At 40.2% G+C, this 24,884-nt stretch overlaps 1 protein-coding gene across 3 annotated transcripts in view; it reads left to right on the top strand.

The window, feature by feature from the left end:
* Positions 1–24,884, top strand: part of ADAMTSL1 (ADAMTS like 1) — a 1,120,558-nt gene that overhangs the window by 479,354 nt on the left and 616,320 nt on the right. The window lies entirely within an intron of this gene.

The following is a 24,884-nucleotide window of genomic DNA, read 5'->3' as shown; positions in this document are numbered from 1 at the left end:
TGCCATAACAGACATGTGGGAAAAAGAAATATTCTTCTTATCCATGGGGCTCAAATTCAAATGGCAAAGGGACCTCAGATCTACACATATGTCTTTTGTATTTAAACAAAATATTCCTGAATTTGTTGGCTTGAGACAGGCTACTACAACACAGTGAAAATATTCTAAGCAGATACCAAACTCATTTTTTCCCTGGTTCTATATTTACTAACAACCTCAGCTCAGTTTAGTTCAGTTCAGTTGCTCAGTCGTGTCTGACTCTCTGCGACCCCATGAATCGCAGCACGCCAGGCCTCCCTGTCCATCACCAACTCCCGGAATTCACCCAAACTCATGTCCGTTGAGTCGGTGATGCCATCCAGCCATCTCATCCTCTGTCATCCCCTTCTCCTCCTGCCCCCAATCCCTTCCAGCATCAGGGTCTTTTCCAATGAGTCAACTCTTCACATGAGGTGGCCAAAGTATTGGAGTTTACTGACCACTAATTAGTTCCAAACTGGGAAGGCAATATTCCAGTCTTCATAATGGAGTTGCCACATGTTGTAATCTATACAGAGGTCTTTTGTGGGTTTGGTTAAAAATGTAACCAAATTTTCTGAACATAGATTGCTGCTGCTACTGCTAAGTCGCTTCAGTCGTGTCTAACTCTGTGTGACCCCATAGACGGCAGCCCACCAGGCTACCCCATCTCTGGGATTCTCCAAGCAAGAACACTGGAGTGGGTTGCCATTTCCTTCTCCAATGCATGAAAGTGAAAATCGAAGTCACTCAGTCATATCCGACTCTTAGCAACCCCATGGACTGCAGCCCACCAGGCTCCTCCGTCCGTGGGATTTTCCAGGCAAGAGTACTGGAGTGGGGTGCCATTGCCTTCTACATAGATTACTCTGCAATAAAAAGAATAGATTCTGGATCTCCAGGTACTTCATACATTGTAAGGAAGGCTCAATTTAAGACAGTCTTACTATTCACTGTCACCATTAAATAACCTCATAGCTTTCCTATTTTTAGAACCATGTATTCCAAAGAACTTCAAAAATTAAAATCTGAACCATTTATACCATACCTATGTGAATTGGTATTAAAATATATTAATACCATTAGACTTTCAAAGTATTTGGATTTACTACCGTACTTTAAAAGTTTTCTTTTTTTTTTTTTCTTTAATACCTTCAGAGTTTCATAAGGTAGTTGAAGATTTGAGGGTTTCCTGAATTGAATTTGGAAAATGTTGAAATTTTTTCACAAAGAGAAAAGAAAATTCTGGCCCTGATTTTAGCATCTGTGATCACGCTCAGTTGCTAAGTCATGTCTGACTCCTTGCTACCCCATGGACCAGGCTCCTCTGTCTATGGAATTTTCCAGGCAAGAATATTAAGAGTGGGTTGCCATTGCCTCCTCAAGGGGCTCTTCCTGACCCAAGGATCAAACCCGAATCTCCTGCATTTTTTGCATTGGCGGGTGGATTCTTTACCATTAAGACACCTGGGAAGCCTTGATTTTAGAATCTGTAGGAATGACTTAATTGACTATAGATGTATAGTCTATAGGGGATACTGATAACCTTTTATAATGGGAGGGACTCTGAAGCAAGTGTTTAAGGCATATTTTCATTTGACTAAGCAAGTCCAGGTTTTATTATACCATGTATAACATAATTACCTAGAATTTTACAATTTACCCAAACTTTATACCTTAAATGTATGCCATAGAGTTCAAATAAATTCTAGTGAAATGCCTAAAGAGTTTGTGTTCCAGGTAGCTGGACCTAGAAAAAAACTTAGAGTTACTTTTGGAGAGGTACTTTTGTCTATAAGACAGACTGCAGGAAACTTTAAGTAACTTGTAAGGATTCATAATGATCTTTAAACATATTGCTTTTAGGAAGTCATAATTTCACATTCCCTTTTTTTTTTTTAACCACAGACACCAGTTTTTCTACCCGAGAACTATCAGCCTTGTACACTGATGAAAAGATCTAAGCTGAATTTTTTTTAATGGTCTGCATATTTGAAATTATTCAATAAAGATGTTTATATATTTCATTTTTTTAAAAAGTGATAAAATTGCTCTAGAGTTGCCAGAGTAAAAGAGTATAATATTCAAGAAATTATGTGTATGGCTAACTATTAAAAGCATGTGGTTTATATCCAATTCTGCACATGGTGCAGTTGTTTATTTTTTATTGATTGATTTTATTGACATATAGTTGATATGCACAATCTTGTGCTAATCCTAGGTGTACAACAAATGGATTCAGTTTTATATCTATAACTGTACACACGTATATAAGTATCTATTTATATTCTTTTTTCAAATCTGTTCCACCATACATTATTACACGATGTTGAATATAGTTCCCTGTGCTATAGAGTGAACTGGTTTTTTGTGTGGTAGAACTTTTCATTTTTAATGTAGTGTGATTTCTATTTTTATAGCTAGGTGAAATTATTTGACCATACTTGCAAACAGAAGCAGATATTGGACTTGATTTGCCTTCCTCAAACTATAAAGACACTTGAGATTTTTTCTACATTGTTACTGGAAGCTTTATATTTTTAGCTTTTAAAGTTAGGTCAGATTTTTCCAACGCCACTAATTGTTTTGATTTTATTCTGGTTTTCTGGTTGCTTTTTTCTTTTATTGACAGATACCTTTTTCTTTGCTTGTTTCTGACATACCAGAGTTTCTCAGATTCTGTCATCAGCTATGTCTTCTCACTGTGCACATTTGGGTCCATTTTATCAAGGTGTTAAATATTATCTAAATAAACTCTCTTCCCCTTGCCTGTGTTTCCTATAACCCAAGTATTCATCAGAGCTTCTCTGTTAGCTCAGTTGGTAAAGAATCAGCCTGCCAATAGAGGAGATACCAGTTCAGTCCCTGGATCAGGAAGATCCCCTGGAGAAGGAAATGGCAACCCACTCCAGTGTTCCTGCCTGGGAAATCCCATGGACAGAGGAACCTAGTGGGCTACAGTCTATGGGGTCGCAAGAATCAGACACAACTTAGCAACTAAACCACACTAAATGTTCATCAAGTTCTATCAAATTAACTTACTTATCTCTCAAAGCTGTCTACTTTTCCTTCATATCTACTGCCTCTGCTGTCATTACCCCAGACCAGACTCCCACCACCTTTCAAATGACGAACCTCTAGTCTCCTAGCTGGTCAGCAGTGCTTACATCTGTTCCAACAGACCATAAGCAGTCTTCTCCCTACCAGCAAGATAATCTGTCTGAAGTACAAAAGTGACCATTTCAGCTCTTATTTAGGTAAAATTTTATTCTATCATACTTCCCCCCCTTGCTCACGAGTCCAATCCCATTTCCATTCCCTCCATTCCTATACATGTCTTTTTCTTAACCTCATTTTAGATACTTGGGACTTCTTAGGTGGCTCAGTGGTAAAGAACCTGCATTGGCAGTGGTAAAGAATCTGCCTGCCAATGCAGGAGCTACAGGAGATACGAGTTTGATCCCGGGGTTGGAAAGATCTCCTGGGGGAGGAAATGACAACCCACTGCAGTATTCTTGCCTCATGGACAGAGGGGCTCTGGTCTTCAATGTAGAGAAGGCACAGGCCCAGTGAAGTTGCAAGTTAATTACAACCTGAGAAAATTAGGAACTTTTTTCTTCAATCTTCCTTTAAACCATTTTTAGAACTGCTTAGGCAGTTCATAGATAATTTCCTTTAATTATTTATTTCATGACTTATGTTGGTTTTGTAAGTTTCAGATACTATTCACATGTATCACCTCAAATGGTAGAAGCCATTTGGGCTATAGAAATGGCAAAGAAGAATTAGAGTACCTTGGTATCATAAAAGGGACCATGAGGAGAACCCATTAGTTTTTGTAGCTCATCTTATTTTAGCTGCATTTCTCTATTTTAGATATCAATATTAGAAAATACCATCCCTTTTACTTTTTAAATTACATGTATATACTTTAATCTTTTATACTTTACCTTTTAACCTTTAAGCCTGATTATGGTTTAGTAAGATATTTTGTGTGGTAAGGAGGTGGTAAATATGGCCACTCCTGCCTAACTGTTCTCTGTCCCAGGTGATTGTACCTATTTGAAGTAATTGAGACCCTTGAAAATACGTGTATTGATTTTTTTCCCCCTGAGATTTGCATTAATTTAAAAGACTTAAAGTTGTGTCAAGCCTTGACATACAAAAGAGTACTGGACAGAGAAAGGTAGAACTCACGATTTTCTACTCCTGGTTCTGTATCTAATATCTACTGAGGACCATATCTCTTACTGCTCTGTCCAATTAAAATAAAATGAATAAATAAAAAAAAGAAAAGGAACTGGACTCAAGGAAGATTCCATCCCAAGCTTCTGATCTCTTAACTTTTCCCTACAAGCAAGCCCTCGCCTATTGATACTTCCTAAATAAGGCCACTGGTGTACACATAACAAGCTATACTTGTATTTAGTGGAAGTGAACATAATTCTCACTAGACTGAATGTTTTGTCTTTTTAAAAAACTTTCTTCTTTAATATGCATATCAGTTAAGTTTTATAGGTCTTAGGGGTTTTAGTTCTCTTTTAGGAAACTTCCCCTCCTCTTACATTTTTAAAGACTGTTTCTGCCCCCTTTCATTTTTCAAAACTAATCTTAAACCTTCTTTGCTTTCTGTCTCCTCCTCTCCTTTGCATGTTAATATCTATAAGTGAATTTCCCACTCCTTCATCTGAACCCCAGCAGAGATCAATGAAGAGAGTATCAGTTACAAACATTCATCCAGCATGAGCTAGTTTGGCTTGAAATCAACCTTCTTTGGTAAACCAAGAGAATATATAATCCTGATTGATTACCCCCAAAGAATATATTTATGTCATTGGTATTTTGTGCAGTGGAACTAAAATAGTTCTCTAATTCTAAATCCTCCCTTAGATTTTTACCTTCTTACATGTCTATGCCACAGGTAAACAGTTGGGATGAAGAATGAGGAGACGAAAGCTTATTTCAAAGCTTTGTATGGTAGTGAATAGGTAATACTACCTAAGATCCTTAAGCTTCTTAGAATTTATCTTAGAACATTAAAAAAAAAAAAAAAAAAAACTTGTGATACATTTGATCTAGCCAAGGATTCCCGGGCATTCATGTTTGGGAATAAAAAAGCCATTTATTGAGTCCTTGACTTTAATGCAGGAACTCCAAACTCAATCTGTTACTATTAATAAAATAGCATTACCTCTGAAGAATGTGATAGGCGTATTTACTGTCTTGGGAAACAAATTTCATAATTCCTTGTATGGAAGTCTCTCTTGAGGTCCAGTAGAATGTCTCTTAATGGAATCAAACTTCATTTCTCCATGTTTAGTACAGAGTGCTAAACCATCCATTCCCTCCAAAAAATTACTTCATGTGTTTCAGGGAAACACTGATAGTCTTGAAGAATGTCTATGCAATGTACAACCTACTCTTCTTGTCATGAGAGTAGAAAATGTATTAAGCACTAAAATGTAGGGTTCCCACCCATGTTGAAATTCTTTTAACTGAAATATCTTAAACTGCAGTTGATTTAATTTTCATTTTTTCCCTGCTTCCTTCTCATAATAACTACTGAGATCTTCAAAGAGGTAATCTAACTTTTCCTTTCACTATTTGTTAACACTTTAATTATTTCTATCAACATCTTTGGAACCATATCTATACTGTCTTTTAAATTTGGAAACTTTTAAATGGCTGATACATATGTGAGATTCACAAATAGGTTTTGTTGATAACAATAATAGAAGAAACTTTGGCATTCCACTCAGAAGGGACCCATCCTGAGTACTTGGGATGATGGGGAAAGGGGGGTTGAACCCCAGAGCTGCCTTTGGCCATTAACGCTGATAAAGAAGTAACAAGTTACAATCCTAGAAAAGGTGTAAGCGGACCCACAAGGCTGGGTAAATCAACCGCACTGAGGTAGGGGTGGGAACGACATGAATAGCGACAGGCGCCAAGTCTGACCACACCACATGCTTGACATCTGAGGCTTGATCTGAATTCAGAGACCAGGGGGCTTGGCAGGAAGCTCAGCAGGGGAGTTTGGAATCTCTCTAGTCATTCTGCTGAAGCCGTTTAAGCGGAGTTCTCCTCTGGAGGGCCTCTTCTGAGGCCTGGTAGACGTGTCTCCACTAAGCTCAAAGGCATGGTCCTGGCTTCTGACCGATATGATGAAAGTAGCCAGGTGACTCAGACCTTCCTGTGTCATCCCTGGAGCTGAGTCTTTTCACCCAGAAACAGTGCAGCACTTTCCTCATGAACAACTTCACTCTGATTTAGTTTCCTCTATGAACCCAGTCCCCGTCAAGAGTATTCACAGGTCAGACAGCATATCGACCGCTGCCTAAATCAGGAAGACACACAAGTTCATGAACCTGCATCTCAGAAGTGGGAGGAACTGCTTCTGTGGTAGCTACCTTTGGGTTCCGCTTCACAGGTACCACGGCCACTACACAGAACTCCGAGCTAAGGAATTGGCCCTTCAGCATCTGGAAACGCAAGGGGCAGGTGACCCCAAATCAATGATAGAGAGGAGTAAGGAGACCCATTCAAGTACAGTATGTCCAGAAAAAACGAACAAGCAAACACAAAACAAAAGCACAGGTTAGGGACTGCAGATTATTTGATGGCAGTCAGCCTGGCCCTCTCACTTCGCTCCTATTGTTGCTTCATTCTCCTGTCCATGCCCAGCTTTCAATCCCTTCCAGTCTGTAGCTCCGCTCTGGCTCTTTAAGACTACACATTCATTAGTCTTCTACTTCTTGAAGGTTCTTATTCATTGAACTTGTATAACAAGTTCTACAGTTGTTATGTTGCATATGTGCTCAGTCATGTTTGACTCTGTGACCCCATGACCTGTAGCCCACCAGGCTCCTCTGTCCGTGGGATTCTCCAGGCAAGAATACTGGAGTGGGTTACCATTTCCTTCTCCAGGGGATCTTCCCCACCCAGGGATCAAACCAGGTCTCTTGCATCTCCTGCATTGACAGGCGGGTTCTTTTACCATTGACACCACCTGGAAAGTTTTTATGTTACCGTATGCCATATACTGATCGAAGTACTTTACAAATCTTAAGTCTTGCATTTAAAAGGCAATCTCATTGTTACTCTGCTTTGTGGGTGAGTTTGTCCCTATCTGTGATTCTTCGTGTTCCTGGACATGGCATATGGATAGCCTGGTGGGGACCTGGGGTACTCCTGCAATGGCCCCCTCAGAGCAGGGTTGGACACTGGTCATTGTGTGGCAGCAGAACAACTTGAGCTTTGGGAGTAAGGACTGTTTGGGTTCCATGCCAGCCTGTCACTTAACTAGTTTAGTGACTGTAAGCAACTTAGAGTTTTCTCATCTGTAAAATGAGAATCATATCAACCTGAGAAGGCTCTGGGAGGTTAGAGATCACATAGGGAAAGCTCTAGCACAGTGCCTGTGTCAGATATCTCATAAAAAATGGTAGCTACTGTAATTCGCTCTGATTCAGCTAGGTTTATAGAAGTCCCACTTGATTAAATGCTCCCAGCAGAAAGTTTAGAAATAAAAGTGACCTTGTTGGTAAGTTGGATTCTCTCCTTTTCGACTGAGGAAACCGAAGTACAGAAAGCTAGAAGATTTCCAGAAAATCTAATTAACCAGAGGACAGGGAAAGAATCAAGGCTACCTGGTTCCTACCTGAGTCTTTCACAACCATCACACCTAGCTACTGCTGATGTACTGAGGGACTCAAGCCGACACAGAGAGCTTGAGACTGGAGGTGATCTGTCAGGACCTGGTGGCCCTGGCACATTCTTCTACCTCCATTCATTTTTCCATAGAAGCGATTCCTCATCTCAGACTTCTCCTTTCAGGATCCTAGAATAAGAAAGCTATTGTTCAGAGGCAAACACACAGAGCCCTTGCTGCAGAAGCCTGCTTTTCAGCCACAGTGATTGTTTGACTCAGTTCTTCCAAGTTTTGTAGAGGTTCATCTTGTTTGAAACAGAAATACACCCCAGTCTCTTCTGCTTTTTTCTGCCCTATATATAAGTGGTTACCCGCTCTCTTCAAAAGGTACAATAGAGTACATTCAATAGAACATATTACTTTAGTTTATATCATATTTATTCTATCCTGATGATTTAGAGATTGAAATTTCCTACTTAGAGACAAGGAAATATCTTGGGTGTGGGGTGAAGTTAAACTATTTGATGTCTCTGGTAGCAGGAATTTGGTTGTGGTAATATTGTTACCATATGGATGGATGCATAACTATTGAAAACTGGGATGAGAATTCCAGGGCAGTTTACTGGGACCACCAAGATGATGAATGACATATTTAAATCTAAAGAACTAAAGCAAAGAAGAATTTCACATTTGAAATTGGAGTTATCATGTCAAGATGAAAACCTTTTTATAAATAAAAGAACATATATGAATAGGAACCAAACCTCTTGAGCTCTGGGAAGGATCTATGGGACACCAACATAGTTAGAATGCTTCAGAATTACTTAAAAACAAAAACAATGAATCAGCATGACTGTCACTGTCATTTCTTCCTCTGTAATGTAGCACTGCTGTTTTTCTGCCACTAAATGAAAATCGGTTGGCCCTGCCTTGAAATATTGAACTCTTTGGGGGTTTTCAGGCCTCTTTTGCTCATGATATTTATCACTGAGGCCACTGATTGGTGAGCTGGATCCATCATACTGAGTAGCTTTTTGTCTCAAGCCCTGCTTTGTTTTAAGTTAGGTGTTGAATGCAGCATCAAAGTTAGGCAAGCAGACATCCAGAGGCAGATGTGGGCACAGTCCCAAAAGTTCAGTGCCAAGGGCCTTGTGTTTCTTAACAGAGGTGACTTGGAAAGATTCCAAAAACAAGATGAAAAATACAAAGTTGAATTTAGTTAAAGGGAAGGAGAAAGGAAAGCATTGAAAGCTTGAGTCCCGTTAACTCGAAAAGTTGAGTTCTGGCCTTTTAAAAGCTTCCTTCCAAAACAGACCTGTGTTAGTTTACTCTCTGGCCATTTGTAGATTTAAATTGAGCTTCTCACACTTTTAATCTTTTTAGGAATGAAAATGGCCATTGTGGCTAATAGGGAACTGATTTAGTATTTTCTGTTTATAATGGACTTTTACTTACTTGGGTGGTTAAAACAGAGACCATTGTTACTTCATTAATGGGTCCCCAGCTGAACAGATTGGGAGCAGAGCACGGTGATTAGTGCCAGCACATGGAGTCAGTCAGACCCGAATACAATTTCTGCACTGCCAGTTGCGAATTAGGATAGTGGGCAAATTGCCTAATCCCTGTAAGTAAACCTCACTGACACCATCTGTAAAATGGGAATGTTTTTGTTACATTTAAGTAAGCAGATGCATGTAAAGTATAATGATTGCTACATAGTAAATAAATTCTCCATGTCATGGACACATTAAGCTGGGGATCCTTAGAAAGATCTAGAAATAGTATCAAGTATCAACAGCTTATTGCATTTAACACTTGAAAAACCTGAGATCAAAAAGGATCTCTCTCTCCTGGTATCATGACCCAAAAGCTGCAGAGCCAAGGCAAGAACCCAGGTTCTTTTCTTCATCCAAGTGACTTCATATTAAGCTATCAGGCTGTTTTAAAATAATTGTTGTTGTTTAGTTTCTTAGTTGTGTCCAGCTCTTTGTGACCCCAGGGACTGTAGCCTGCCAGGCTGCTCTGTCCCTGGGATTTCCCAAGCACAAATTCTGGAGTGGCTTGCTATTCCTTCTCCAGGGGATCTTCCCCCTTCAGGGATAGAACCCATATCTCATCTTCTGCGTTGCAGACAGATTCTTTACCAGCTGAGCCACCTGGGAAGTCCCATTTTAAAGTAATTACTTTAAAATAATTATTTCATAGTTATATAAAATCACAATATTATACCTCTGTATAGTAAAACAGTTCTGTAAAAGAATAATCATCTTATTAAGCAAGTATTGTTTTCCAGTCATTCTATTAAATCCTTACCTCTATTATCTCATTTAATCCTTGTAATGACCTTGTTCGGTAAGTACTATTATTGTACTTGTTTTTCAAGGTTGAGGAAAGTGAACCACAGAGAGCTTAAATAATTTGCTATGGTCCTACATTTTCCGGAGGCAGAGGCAAGTTTGAATGCAGGAAGCCTGTCTCTGGAATTAGCCTTCTTAACCAGCATTCTGACTGTATTTGTTGGTTGTACTCCTGAGTAAATGAGACACACAGGATTCATGCCCCACTGTTATCTCCCTAGGCAACTTGAAAAACAATGAGAGCACATCATGAAGAACTTTAAACTTGGACAGCTACATCCTGTTTATCACAGTATATGAATTTATTTAAATGAGTGCCCAGAGGCTACAGGTAGTTTTCAAAGTGAAAGTGTTAGTCCCTTAGTCATGTCCAACTCTTTGCAACCCCATGGACTGTAGCCCAACAGGCTCCTCTGTCCACAGGATTTCCCAGGCAAGAATACTAGAGTGGGTTGCCTCTAGCTAAAAGGAAATCATAAGTTCAGGTGTCTGAAGCTCTGTATTCCAATCCTGCTTTTGTGTCTTTCTAGAAGGCTGAACTTTTGTCCTTACCCTGGTTTAGAACTGATTACCTGTTTTTGTTGTTGTTTTTTAATAAGAGTGATCCTGAGGTATTTTTGTCTGGATTTAGTCAGGCATAAATCCAACTCCCTGGTGCGTAAGAGATCCCCAGAGGAGACCTCTGCCTCAGAGGAGAGTAGAGAGTGATGATTTGATACCCTTTCCTAGTTTCCTCTACCAGCTTCAGAAAAATCAAATCTAGGAACACATTTACTCATTTCCTCCACATTAGAATATAACTGGGCTTCCCTGGTGGCTCAGTTGGTTAAGAATCTGCCTGCAGTGCAAGACACCTGGGTGCAATCCCTGGGTTGGAAAGATCCCCTGGAGGAGGAAATGGCAACCTAATCCAGTATTCTTGCCTGGAGAATTCAATGGACGAATGAGCCTACAGGCGCCAGAGGAGAACATAATCACGGTGAAACTGAGCTATTCTTGTGTCAGCCTGCGCTGGGGCACAGACCCTGCAGAGTACTGTAGACTATGAGCTACTCATGGGGCTGATCTTAAAGGGGAGAATGGCTGCCCACTACCTCCTTGGTCTGCTTAGACACTAGGCTCAAATGTAGTCTGAAGGAAGCTTTCTAACTTCCTTTCAGCCTAGACTTCTGAAGACAAAAAAAAAAAAAAAAAAGCAGCCCACCACGGATGCGATAGCAGCCTGCAGTAACCTGGACACCGGCACAGCCCAAGTGGAAAAGACCCCCAAAGAGCTGGAAGAGAAGGAGCAGATTTGAAACAAGTTTTGACTAGTTGGCAAATGGTCCGTCACACAGTCTCTTCTCCCAGCTTCTTTTGATGCATCCCCACCTGGTCCCCAGGTGTGTAAGAACCACAGAAGGCTGTTTGTGCTGCTGCGTGTGGCACGGTGCAAGCCCGGCTGCCCGCCTGGGAAAACTGCTTTATACTTTTAGGTGCCTGAAGAGAGGTCTGCTACTGTGAAAGCCAAGGGGGAAAAGGCAGGGAGGGAGGGAAAGAGAGAGGAAAAGAAAGGAGGAAGGAAGGAAAGAAGGAAAGAAAAAGAGATTGTACAGTTGGAGGAATTCAGCCCCAGTGAAAACCATCAGAAAGTAGGAAGAAATCCCATGAAGAAAATATGAAGCCATTTCTTCCCTTCTGCCTCCCCCCCAACCCACACCCAATGTCTGAAATAAAGGTTAAGGTGAATTTGTTGCCTATTGAGAGAGGAGAACAGCAGGGAGAACACACATTTCTTCAAAAACCTGGGAGTTTAAGTCTAGAAATACAAGACAGTTGCCAGAATGGAAAGTTGGGTGTGTTCTGGACTCCACATATGGATTTGGCGGAATAAAGCAAGCCCTGGAGAGTTTGTTTAGGCGTTAATTATCTCACACTGGAAATCATCAAAATAAGATGGTAATTTCTGGAATTTCCACTTTTCCTTTACCTGAAGAGGATACAGGTTTTGTTTTGGCCAGACAGAGACTTCACATTATGAGAGATGTGAGTGACTTGGTCAGGAGGTTTTCATCTCTTGTATAGAATTGGCAGGAAAACTTCACGAGTCTCAAGGCAAAATGCAGTCTGTGATAGTCTCAACATTTTCTATGAGGAGAAAGGGTGGTGAGCACTTCGTAGGCTTGTGTCTGAGGAGCATTGGAAGAGCACCATATGACTGTGTGTACTTGGAATTCATTTTCTTATATGTACCTTTTAGCAATGGAGACACAAGTTGTATCTCGCATGGACTGGATTTCTTACTCCATTTGTACCCACATTGCCTTGAAATAACTAAATTGAAGACATCAAATAATAAGCAGCCTGCCTAAACACAGATCGAAGCAAATGCCTTGCATCTAGATGAATAAGGTGATGCAAGACGCTACATCATCTGGCAGAGGAAGATTTAAAGCAGGTCAGGTTCCTTGGGAGGATTGAAAAAAACACTTTCAAGATGAAAGACAAAAAAAAGTCTGTGTGTGGTCCAAACCTCTTCTTTTTTTAAAAAACAATTTACAAAAGGTACTTAAGCTGCATGGTGGATGGTTTTCATAGAGTTTTAATGATTTACTTGCAAGGCATGATTAGTCATATCTTTGACCAGAGGAAGAATACATAAATAAGAACTCTTGCGTTTCATTAGTTTTTGATTCTTAAAGTATTGGGAAATATGATGAGAGAAGGTACACTTAGTAATACCAATTCTCAAGCAGGGGCAAGGCAGTGTTGGCATGTAATAGCACATTATATTTTTTAAATATAATTACAAATGTTTAGTAAGTTCAGGCTGAAAGGGGAAAGAAGTCTGGCTGAAACAGAGGTTAGACCCCCCAGAAAGCTTAAACTTGACCTTCCTTCTCATCAGCTCTCTCTAGTTATAGACTTGGATATACTGGATCATACTTACTTACTGAACTAAAATTCAGTTAAATATTCTGAAGAAGAATATTTGCTGTATTAATAGTCCATTAAAAATATGTGTACTAGTCTTCCTGACATCACATTCTTTAAAGCAACCACTGTAGTGTAGGGTAACTTTGTGATAAGAAAATTAGAGAAATTTTTAAGAGAAAACATTTTATATAAATATTCTTTTACATTTCACTTGGCGGTTAGGGGCCATGGACAATGGTTTCAAATGTCAAGGATGACCTAGTTATTCAATTATAATCACTGTATTTGTAGCTTCTTTAAAAGCTGTGAGAAATAAAAGATGGAATTTGTTGTCCCAGCACCTGTGTATTTGGTGGGATTTAACAACCTTTTTGTTTATTATGATGGCAAAAAACACTTAACATGCTGCTGCTGCTAAGTCGCTTCAGTCGTGTCCGACTCTGTGCGACCCCAGAGACGGCAGCCCAGCAGGCTCCCCCGTCCCTGGGATTCTCCAGGCAAGAACACTGGAGTGGGTTGCCATTTCCTTCTCCAATGCATGAAAGTGAAAAGTGAAAGTGAAGTCGTTCAGTTGTGGCTGACTCTTAGTGACTCCATGGACTGCAGCCTACCAGGCTCCTGCATCCTTGGGATTTTCCAGGCAAGAGTACTGGAGTGGGGTGCCATTGCCTCCTCCACACTTAACATGAGATCTACTCTTATAACATTTTCAAGTGTATAAAACATTATTGTCTTGTGGCTCAGATGGTAAAGAATCGCCTGTAATGTGGGAGACCAGGGTTCGATCCCTGGGTCAGGAAGCACCCCTGGAGAAGGGAAAGGCTACCCACTCCGGTATTCTTGCCTGGAGAATCCCCATGGACAGAGGAGTCTAGCAGCTTTCAGATTAGGGATTATTAAAAAATTTTTCTTTTCTATATCCCAGTACTTAGGATAACTTCCTAAGTGTTCATGTCCTTCTGCCTTTGTACTCCGGTAATGTATCATTCTATTTGTCAACCCCATCTAAAAATGTATACTGTATCAAGCAGTTTCAATGTATTCTGTATAAGAAACCATCAAAAGCTTTTATTTCATTTTTGATTAGTGATACAGACACAGGGTACACAAAATAAAAGTAACAAAAAGGTATATAGGAAAAATGAAGTCAGCTTCCACCCCTATTCCCCCATCACCTAACTTCCCCAGCAGGATACCACCTCTGTTGAACATCTTTCTTATGCCTCTCTAAAAGAGACTTTCTTTGTATGCAAAAGCAAATACATACATATTTGGTAGGCTATGACCAAGCCCACCATAGGCCCTTAATGAAGTGAGAAAGAAAATGTGGCAAGCTGAAAATCCCTTATGTGATAATAGTGTAGACCCTTGAGTGTCAGCATGATGTGTTGAGCAGACACTCCGAGAAAAGTAAGTCTTCCATTCTGGGTTCCTCCGATGTGGTGGTGTCTCACTTCCTGTGGCCCTCCTTGACCCCAAAACATCAGATATGCCTGTATGAGGGAACAGGGAGGCAACCAAGGAACTAATCTGTACTCTTATCTCATGGATATCTTTGCAGTGCTTCTTTATCTTAGATGTAAAAAGAGTAGTTGTAGTACAGTAGTTAATACTCAGATAACTTGTTGTTTACCAAACATGGTTCCCAGTATGTACTTTTTCTAAACTCAAAAGTAATTGTAATTTTGCTTAGTTGTCAGTCGTGTCCAACTCTGTGCAACCCCATGGACTGTAGCCTACCAGACTCCACTGTCCATGAGGATTCCCCAGGCCAGAATACTGGAGTGGGTTGCCATGTCTTCCTCCAGGGGATCTTCCCAACCCAGGGATCGAACCCACGTCTCCCGCATTGTAGGCAGATTCTTTACTGTCTGAGCCACTAGAGAAGCCCTGGTGAAATTAAAGTAAATCAACCTTAATCCTGAACTTGAGTTCTTCTTTGGTGACCAAACCTGGAGCAGACATTAGGCCTAAAATAGCTTGCTATGAGGAATTCACCTCCAAGTGAACAGGGTTCATAGCTCTTTGTAAGTTTTAGGTAAATTCAAGGACATCGGTAATTGTTTATTGAGGATAAGTAGATGCATCTTGTCTTAATCCACCGAATTAAGTTAGGATGAAATAGGCAAGCATTCCCTTGGTCATAAAGCTGGCATTGGTATAACTTTGGATTCAAACATTTCATGGGTTAAAATTAGCTGGTAAGGATACACATGAAATTCTTATATTGCTCCACCAGGGGGCGATGGAAAGTCATAGTCATGGTTTCTATTTTCACAGGTTGATAGACCTGTTGTTCCATCTGCGTGTGTGTGTGTATAAAATTCAATTGCCTTTTCTCTAAAATCAGAACAGCCTTATTATTTCTCCTGATTATAAAAAGTAATATATGCCTTTTGCAGGAAAATTTAGAAGATGCTATCAAATATAAAGAAATATTGAAAAAGAGTCAAAATATAATCTCATAAAAATAGAAATTACTGCTAATAGTTTAGGGTATATTCTTCCAGACTTCTATACCTGTATGTAACTATAAATACTAATCTTTTTCCTTGCTAAAATAGGATTATATTCCACACAGCTTTCCTTCCACAATAAATATATCATGCACGTATGTTCCTGTTATAAATAAATATCTACACCATCTTTTTAAGTAGTTATATAGTATTCCCTTGTATGGATATACCATAGTTTAATTAACTAATCATCTATTGCGTTACTTTTAGATATAGCTGCTGCTGCTAAGTCGCCTCAGTCATGTCCGACGCTTCACGACCCCATGGACTGCAGCCTACCAGGCTCCTCCATCCATGAGATTTTCCAGGCAAGAGTACTGGAGTGGGTTGCCATTTCCTTCTCCATTTAGATATAGAGTTTTTGCTAGTACATATAAATACTTAGTATACATACATCTTTGTCCATACCCCTGGTTATATTATGTTCATTTCATTGTTAGGTTCTTTAGCAACTAACCACAGAGTCCCAGTGGCACCGAACTCCAGCCGTCTTGCCTGGAAAATCCTGTGGGCGGAGGAGCCTGGTGGGCCGCCGTCACTGGGGTCACTACAAGTCGGACACGACTGAGCGACTTCACTTTCACTTTTTCACTTTCATGCATTGGAGAAGGAAATGGCAACCCACTCTAGTGTTCTTGCCTGGAGAACCCAGGGGCGGGGGAGCCTGGTGGGCTGCCGTCTATGGGGTCGCACAGAGTTGGCCACGACTGAAGTGACTTAGCAGCAGCAGCAACAGCAACCACAAGGTCCATAAATAAATGTATGTCTTCATATGGAGAAATAGGTCAGCCACTTTGTTGCTATGATGAATAGTCTTCTTGTTTTAAATGAGAACTCATTTCCCCTGACACAATGAGATCGCTGGTGTATTATAGATTCAAGATTTCATTATTCCTCTCTGCATTTTTAAAGAGGAAAATGGAAGATAAAACATGATATTAGTGCAAAGAGGAAGCAATGCAGATGTAGAAGGTGGGAAGTAATGTGTGTCTAATGTGATTATGGGTTATAAATAAATAGTTAGGTTATGAAAATGAAAGTGTTAGTTGCTCAGCTGTGTCTGATTCCTTGTGACCCCATGGACTTTAGCCCACCAGCCTTCTCTGTCCATGGGATTCTCCAGGCAAGAATACTGGATTAGATTGCCATTCCCTTCCCCAGGGGATCTTCCCAACGCAGGGATCTAACCTAGGTCTCCTGTATTGCAGGCAGATTCTTTACTGTCTGAACCACCAGGGAAGCCCATTTAGACTGTAGAAGGAGACAAAATACCTTGATATTGCCCAACTGTCCCTGCTGCATTCCATGGAGCTCCAGAAAGACTAAGTTTGGAAATCACTGGTTTGGAAGCCAGGCCTGGGATACCCTCACTGGTGAGGTTCCTGGATCCTGCTGTTTCACCTCTTTGAGATGCTGCTTTCTTTGTATTATTGCCATCTTTCTCAGATGGTGCCATAAAAAATTAATCAAAACACGAGTTACTTGAAGATCCTTGAAATTCTAGAAGCAATTTTTAATGGCAGAAAGGTATAATATAAAGTATATAGAGATATATTTTGATTTCTATAGAAAGTCAAAAATAGGTTAATCAAATAGCTTAGGATTTCTCAATATGTGTTTTTTAGGAGTGCCAGTAGAACACTAAGCTGGCTCAAAAATTGGAGGTGGTGTTTTCATCCATCTTATTTGCTATTTCATAGCAAGAAAGATTCTTAAAATCTTAAAACCCCTTTCAAATATAAATGAGAGTATATTTCTAAAGCTATTTTGATACATTTTTATAGTTAGGGAAAGATATACAGTATCCAAAACTCCATTTTATTTTATAGAAGTCTATGAACTTCCTGATGTTCAAGCTGGTTTTAGAAAAGGCAGAGGAACCAGAGATCAAATTGCCAATATCTGCTGGATCATGGAAAAAGCAAGAGAGTTCCAGAAAAACATCTATTTCTGCTTTATTGACTATGCCAAAGCCTTTGACTGTGTGGATCACAATAAACTGTGGAAAATTCTGAAAGAGATGGGAATACCAGACCACCTGATCTGCCTCTTGAAAAATCTGTATGCAGGTCAGGAAGCAACAGTTAGAACTGGACATGGAACAACAGACTGGTTCCAAATAGGAAAAGGAGTTCATCAAGGCTGTATATTGTCACCCTGCTTATTTAACTTATATGCAGAGTACATCATGAGAAATGCTGGACTGGAAGAAGCACAAGCTGGAATCAATATTGCCGGGAGAAACATCAATAACCTCAGGTATGCAGATGACACCACCCTTATGGCAGAAAGTGAAGAGGAACTAAAAAGCCTCTTGATGAAGGTGAAAGTGGAGAGTGAAAAAGTTGGCTTAAAGCTCACCATTCAGAAAACGAAGATCATGGCATCCGGTCCCATCACTTCATGGGAAATAGATGGGGAAACAGTGTCAGACGTTATTTTTCTGGGCTCCAAAATCACTGCAGATGGTGATTGCAGCCATGAAATTAAAATACGCTTACTCCTTGGAAGGAAAGTTATGACCAACCTAGATAGCATATTCAAAAGCAGAGACATTACTTTGCCAACAAAGGTCCATCTAGTCAAGGCTATGGTTTTTCCTGTGGTCATGTATGGATGTGACAGTTGGACTGTGAAGAAGGCTGAGCACCAAAGAATTGATGCTTTTGAACTGTGGTGTTGGAGAAGACTCTTGAGAGTCCCTTGGACTGCAAGGAGATCCAGCCAGTCCATTGTGAAGGAGATCAGCCCTGGGATTTCTTTGAAAGGAATGATGCTAAAGCTGAAACTCTAGTGCTTTGGCCACCTCATGCAAAGAGTTGACTCACTGGAAAAGACTCTGATGCTGGGAGGGATTGGGGGCAAGAGGAGAAGGGGACGACAGAGGATGAGATGGCTGGATGGCATCACTGACTTGACGGATGTGAGTCTGAGTGAAGTCCGAGGGTTGGTGATGGACAGGGAGGCCTGGCTACTGCGATTCATGGGGTCACAAAGAGTTGGACATGACTGAGCGACTGAACTGAATGAATATTCTTAAAGGGGTCATGTTCCGGAACTGATTCAGTAAATGTTTAGAGTTTCCACTATCAGCCCAGACCTTAAAAGGGTTGTCTGGATCAGGCTTAATTTTTTTTTACTTTCCCTGACTAATTTAAGTAATGACTCTTAACTAAAAAATTATTTTATCTCTACCCTAAAATTTTCACGCACCTACTCAATACCTGTGTGTGTGTGAGTGTGTGTGTGTGTGTGTGTGTGTGTGTGTGCGTCTGTGCTAAGTAGTTTCAGTAGTGTCCAACTCTTTGTGACCCCATGGACCATAACCCACCAGCCTCCTCTGTCCATGGGAGTCTCCAGGCAAGAATACTGGAGTGGGTTTCCATGCCCTTCTTCAGAGGATCTTCCCAATCCAGGGATCAAACCCACATCTCTCATGTCTCCTGCATTGGCAGGTGAATTCTTTACCACTAGTGCCAACAAAGGTTCGTCTAGTCAGGCTATGGTTTTTCCTGTGGTCATGTACGGATGTGACAGTTGGACTGTGAAGAAGGCTGAGCGCCGAAGAATTGATGCTTCTGAACTGTGGTGTTGGAGAAGACTCTTGAGAGTCCCTTGGACTGCAAGGAGATCCAACCAATCCATTCTGAAGGAGATCAACCCTGGGATTTCTTTGGAAGGAATGATGCTAAATCTGAAACTCCAGTACTTTGGCCACCTCATGCGAAGAGTTGACTCATTGGAAAAGACTCTGATGCGGGGAGGGATTGGGGGCAGGAGGAGAAGGGGATGACAGAGGATGAAATGGCTGGATGGCATCACTGACTCGATGGATGTAAGTCTGAGTGAACTCTGGGAGTTGGTAATGGACAGGGAGTCCTGGCGTGCTGCGATTCATGGGGTCGCAAAGAGTCGGACACGACTGAATGACTGAACTGAACTGAACTGAACTGAGCACCACCTGGGAAGCCCGTACTCAATACTCATTTCTCTTAAAAAAGAGCATCTGTATTCCACTTTGCACTACTTCCTAGAAGGTGTTAAAATGAATCAATAAAGTTGACACATTTCAGGAGGTAAGGAATAAGCTTCAGAGAGATAAGGCAGCAGGAGGGGATCTGAGAGGATGAAGAATTTATTGCAAGCTACTAATAGGCCTCACAGAGAAAGAAAGATTTGTAGCCCATTGATTCATGTTCCAAAAAGCATAAAAATTTTCACATACTACACACATTGAAGACCTCTGTGCTGAAATCTACTTTGACTTTTAAAGTCCACCACTCCCAGCACAACTTGATCTGGTGATTCCTACAACTTCTTAGTAACATTTACACTAAGCTCTCCAAATACATATCAAACAGTGTTATCCAAGCTGAGGGACCTTAAATTTGTCATTGACCCCCATGTCCCCAGCCCACATACATAAGAGTCATACCAAGGCATTTTCTCTCCAAATTTCCAAGAAGTTACTGATGGTCTGAAATGTATGAGGGAATGTATTTTAATAGAAAGGGCCCTCGAGTGTATATGCTCTAATAAGAAACCTCACCTTTGGGTACTTTTGATTGAAAATGTAAGTAGGGCCACTGTGCACTGTTTTTTCCCCCAGTTAATTCAGAAGAATCCTGCTGAGAAAACTGAAAGCTTTGATTAAGACTTTAATTAAAAATAGGTTGTGGCCCAACCATCGGTAATTCCTTTGCTGGAAGTATTTTTAACAAACTCTGTTTACTTGAGCAGAAAGATGATAAAGGATAAAGATTGAGTCTCCACGCCTATACCCGTGGATTCCCAGAGGGCAAGGAGTTCTGGATCAGGGTTTTTCTAACTCAAGAATATCTCAAATGCTTCCTAGAGTTCTTTGGACATTTTGTAACCAGAGATTAGCCTTAAGGGTTCCTGTGATGTTGCTGGATTTTTTTTTCACATTTCAAGTTTCCATAAGGATAACATTTCAGAATATGAATCTAATTCTCTTTCTTCATCTGAATTTTTTCCCTCAGTTATTATTTGTTCCCAAGTAGAGTCAAATACAGTGCCAAAAGCACAGTTGTATAAGTATTGCCAGCTACAAGGTAGAATATGTATTTCATTTGTTTTTCCATAGCCTCGGAAAATGAAAATAAAGGAAAACATGAAAATGAAGAAGAGTTGTCATTCACTGCAATCTTGCAAGTTCATCTCTAAGTTTATTATTTTAGTAGAATGATCCTGATATCCTACTCCCCACCCCCCCCACCCCCAACACAGTGGATTAGACTCCAAGGAAGTAAATATTTTACTTCATTGTTGCTCAGTCTGCATCTCCTTTTCACAGTGTTTTCCAAGGGGTTCAGTAGTGAATGAGAGTATTAGACCTAAACAGGTCAAATCTTCCCTCTTCCATTTACTAGATGACATATGACCATGGTCACATCAGTTCATCAGTTTTTTCATCTGTACAGTAAGGTTACCAGTAGCCTATTTAGGGTTGTTGTGAGAATTAAATGAGAAATACATGAGTCACGTTGCAGTGCCTGGCATGCAGAAAAGCTTAATCAGTTCAGTTGCTCAGTCGTGTCTGACTCTGAACCCCATGGACTGCCGCACACCAAGCCTCCCTGTCCATCACCAACTCCAGGGGCTTGTTCAAACTCATGTCCATCAAGTTGGTGATGCCATCCAACCATCTCATCCTCTGTTGTCCCCTTCACCTCCTGCCTTCAATCTTTCCCAGCATCAGGGTCTTTTCTAATGAGTCAGTTCTTCACATCAGGTAGCCAAAGTATTGAAATTTCAGCTTCAGCATCAATCCTTCCAATGAATATTCAGGACTGATTGCCTTTAGGAGAACTTAAAGAATGCTAGTTAACCTCAGAGCTATTTTTTTCGCATGTGTTGAAGAATAGAACATGGAAGAAATGATAGATGGCTTCAATGGTTTTTCCATTATTTGATCGCTCCGTGCGAAAGTTAGGGACATTTGGGGGTAGTTTTTTAATAGAGCTAAAATTCATGAAAAACGCATGGTGTTAAGTATAAAATTCAGTGGTTTTTAGCATATCCAAAATATTGCATAGCCATCACCACTAATTCCAAAACACTTTCATCACCCCCAAAATAAACTCTATAACCATTAAGCAGTCCCTCTCAATTCCACCCCTCCTCCTATTCCCTGGCAACTACTAATCTACTTTCTGTCTCTGTGAGTTTGCCTATCCTGGATATTTCATATAAATGGAATCATATAATATGTGGCCTTTAGTGTTTAGCTTCTTTCACATAGCATAATTATTTCAAAGTTATCCATGTTATGTAATATATACTTCATTCCTTTTTATACCTGAATACTACTCCCTTGCAGGACTATTAGGGCTAATGCTACTATGAACGTCCATGTATAAATTTTGGTGTGAACATGTTTTCAATTAAGATCGTAAAGAATTTGATTCCCAGTATCATGTGCTGAATAGTACAGATTGTTGTCATCTAAAACAGGGATTTAGAGTCACAGCAGAGAGGAGGAGTTATTAAGTTTCTGTGATTTCAGAAAATTTTAATCCTTTATTAGAGTACCTGTCCTAGTCAGATATATTGTTGTGCTCTTAATCAATAAACTATGGTAAATATCAACTCATTCAGTATTTCATTTTTATAATAACTCTTCAATTATATGGCACACATACAAACACATCCATGCTCCTGCTGAGCTGCAGGACTTTTCTAGTACAAAATAAAGCTGGTCCTGGATTGAGTTGTTTAGGAGTTTTGTATGTGAAGTAACCCCCTTCCCTTCCCATGGGCCCTTCCTGATTCCTTCATCTCCTATCTCTTCCATTCCTCTGCTCCCAGAGCCCAGTGCTGTTCTAAGAATGTTTGGCCTACTGTAATCTTTGATGAACAGTTATGTGATTAAATCATTCACTGGTGACCTGTGGTTTAATAATGTGCTATTTTTCCCCTAGAGATAGTTCCACATTAAAGAACAAAGAGTAAGGACAACGCTTAACACAAACATGGTCACTAAAGATGGTATTTTCCTTACAGGGATGCACTTGAATCAGAATCCTTGCCAGTATTCACAGCTTTTCATCAGGGAGGTAACTGTACCCTTTGCTTTCTTGTGTACCAAATTTGGGTTTTCAGGTCTTACCTACCTTTGTGCATTCAGCCATTTTTGTCATGTATGATATAGATTAAGCATGTATGCATGCGTGCTAAGTCACTTCAGTGATGTCTGACACTTTGCTACCTTATGGACTGTAGCCCACCAGGCTCCTCGTCCATGGGATTCTCTGGCAAGAATACCGGAGCGGGTTGCCATGCCCTCCTCCAGGGGATCTTCCCAATCCAGGGATCAAACCTAGGTCTCCCACATGGCAGGCAGATTCTTTACTGACTGAGCCACCAGGAAAGCCCAAGAATACAGGAGTGAATTGCCAGGCCCTCCTCCAGGGGATTAAGCATAATTCATACTATTTTGTGACTTCCCTGGTGGCTCAGTGGTCAAGAACCTACCTGCACTGCAGTAGATTTGGGTTTGATCCATGGGTCAGGAAGATCCCCTGGAGAAGAAGATGGCAACCACTCCAGTATTCTTGCCTGGGAAATCCCATGGACAAAGGAGTCTGGTGGGCAATGGTCCATGGAGTCACAAGAGTCAGACATGACCTAGCAACTAAACCACCACCACCACATACTATTTTTAATCTGTCTAAGGGTGTTTCTCATAAAGTGTTGGCATCATACCAAAAGTCTCCACCCATCAGTGTTAATATCCACTCCCCACCACATGCACACACATACACCCTGCTTTGATATTAGATACATCTGGGCTGAAGTTTTAACTTAACTCTCTGGGCCTCAGTTTTCTGAGCTCTAAAGCAATCATCATAATATAAATCCTCCAAATTATAGTGGGGGTTAAGATGAAAGCATCTAGCAGAGTATATAGCACTTAATTAATGCTCAATAAATGGTACTTTTATTATTGATGTTATTCCAGTGAAGGGAAGTCAGAATGTGGTTTCCCAGGCCTTGCGCATTCATGGATAGCTCATGTGTCTGTTGGAGCTTTCATAGGAAATGCTCCATCCTCCTGGTCCCTAAGCATCTACCTCGTCTGCTCATCCCACTCAGTTGTCTTAAATCCAGACAGAACTGAGTTGAATTGAAAACAGTATGAAGTAATAGTAAAGTTATATGATCCAGAAGCTACATAAAAACAAGTTGAAGGAATGATAAGGTGATTTTAAGAGTCCTATCACAGTTTCTATGTACTGGGCTGTAGGAAGTCAGAAACCTGAGTTCTAGTTCTGATTCTGTTATTTCATAGGTATATAGGATATTCTGAGCAAGATTTTTAAGCTCATTGATCTTCATTTCCCTCTTCTGTGAGACGGAACTAGTGGTATTTGCACTAATGACTTTGTGTTTTAGTGTAAACAAGTAAGAAACTTTATTGATGATGAGCAAAGGTGTGGGAAGATTGTAATTATCCCAATGACTGGAAGAGGGCATCACTGGCTAATTCAGGGTATAGGAACAGGGACACGCAATACTCCACCATGTGGGGCTTTCTCAGGCGGATTCATTTTGATATTTGGCAAAACTAAAACAATTATGTAAAGTTTAAAAATAAAATTAAAAGAAACTCAAAATGCCAATAACACTACTATTTAGAAACATTGCACCTGATTAATATGTTTTAAAAATCAAACATCTGACATAAAATGTTAGACAGTACCCACTCGTACTCATTAATTAATAATGTGGGTTCAAATGGCAGGTGATGGGTCTCCTTTCCTGTGTTCTATTACTAGCAAGTCTTGGACAGTGCCCTAGGATATGTAATTTTACATTTCCCATATTTTGTCTTCTGTGCCACCAAATAAATCTGAATCTGAGTAAATCTCAGGGTTAACAATTGGTAAAAACAAAAAAGTGATTTGAATCACGAAATGAGGCATCTTAAATGTGTGGTAGGCCCTTTGGAGTACAGGAGTTACATAAAATACAAGACGGTATTGTTTTCCCTGATTTGGGGGGCCTCTACAAGTCATACTGTCGACAGGTTTACATTTACAGCAGTATGTGAATGGCATTAGAAGAAACGAAACCATCTGTAAAGTATCTAGGGCTCTTTTCCAATAAATTTACTTTTCTATTATAAAGAATATTAAACTTGCATTATAGAAAATTTAGAAAATAGAGAAAAGAACAGAGAAATCATCTGTAATCATTCCACTTCCAAAATAACCACTATTAAAATGTTGGTATATTTCCTTTTAGTATTTTTTTTTCCACTTGATATAGTCTCAATTGTTTACCCAGAGTTTTTTCATTGAACATTCCATCTAATATTTATATGACTCCTTTTGAAATTATAAATAATTTTTCACTAAATGTCTTTGTGGCTGTAGGCTTTGGGGGGAATATTATAGATTC

The sequence above is a fragment of the Bos indicus genome, chromosome 8, assembly GCF_029378745.1.
Source record: "Bos indicus isolate NIAB-ARS_2022 breed Sahiwal x Tharparkar chromosome 8, NIAB-ARS_B.indTharparkar_mat_pri_1.0, whole genome shotgun sequence".
Classification (NCBI taxonomy): domain Eukaryota; kingdom Metazoa; phylum Chordata; class Mammalia; order Artiodactyla; family Bovidae; genus Bos; species Bos indicus.
The sequence above is the reverse complement of the archived record's forward strand: the minus strand, read 5'-3'. Positions and strand labels throughout refer to the sequence as shown.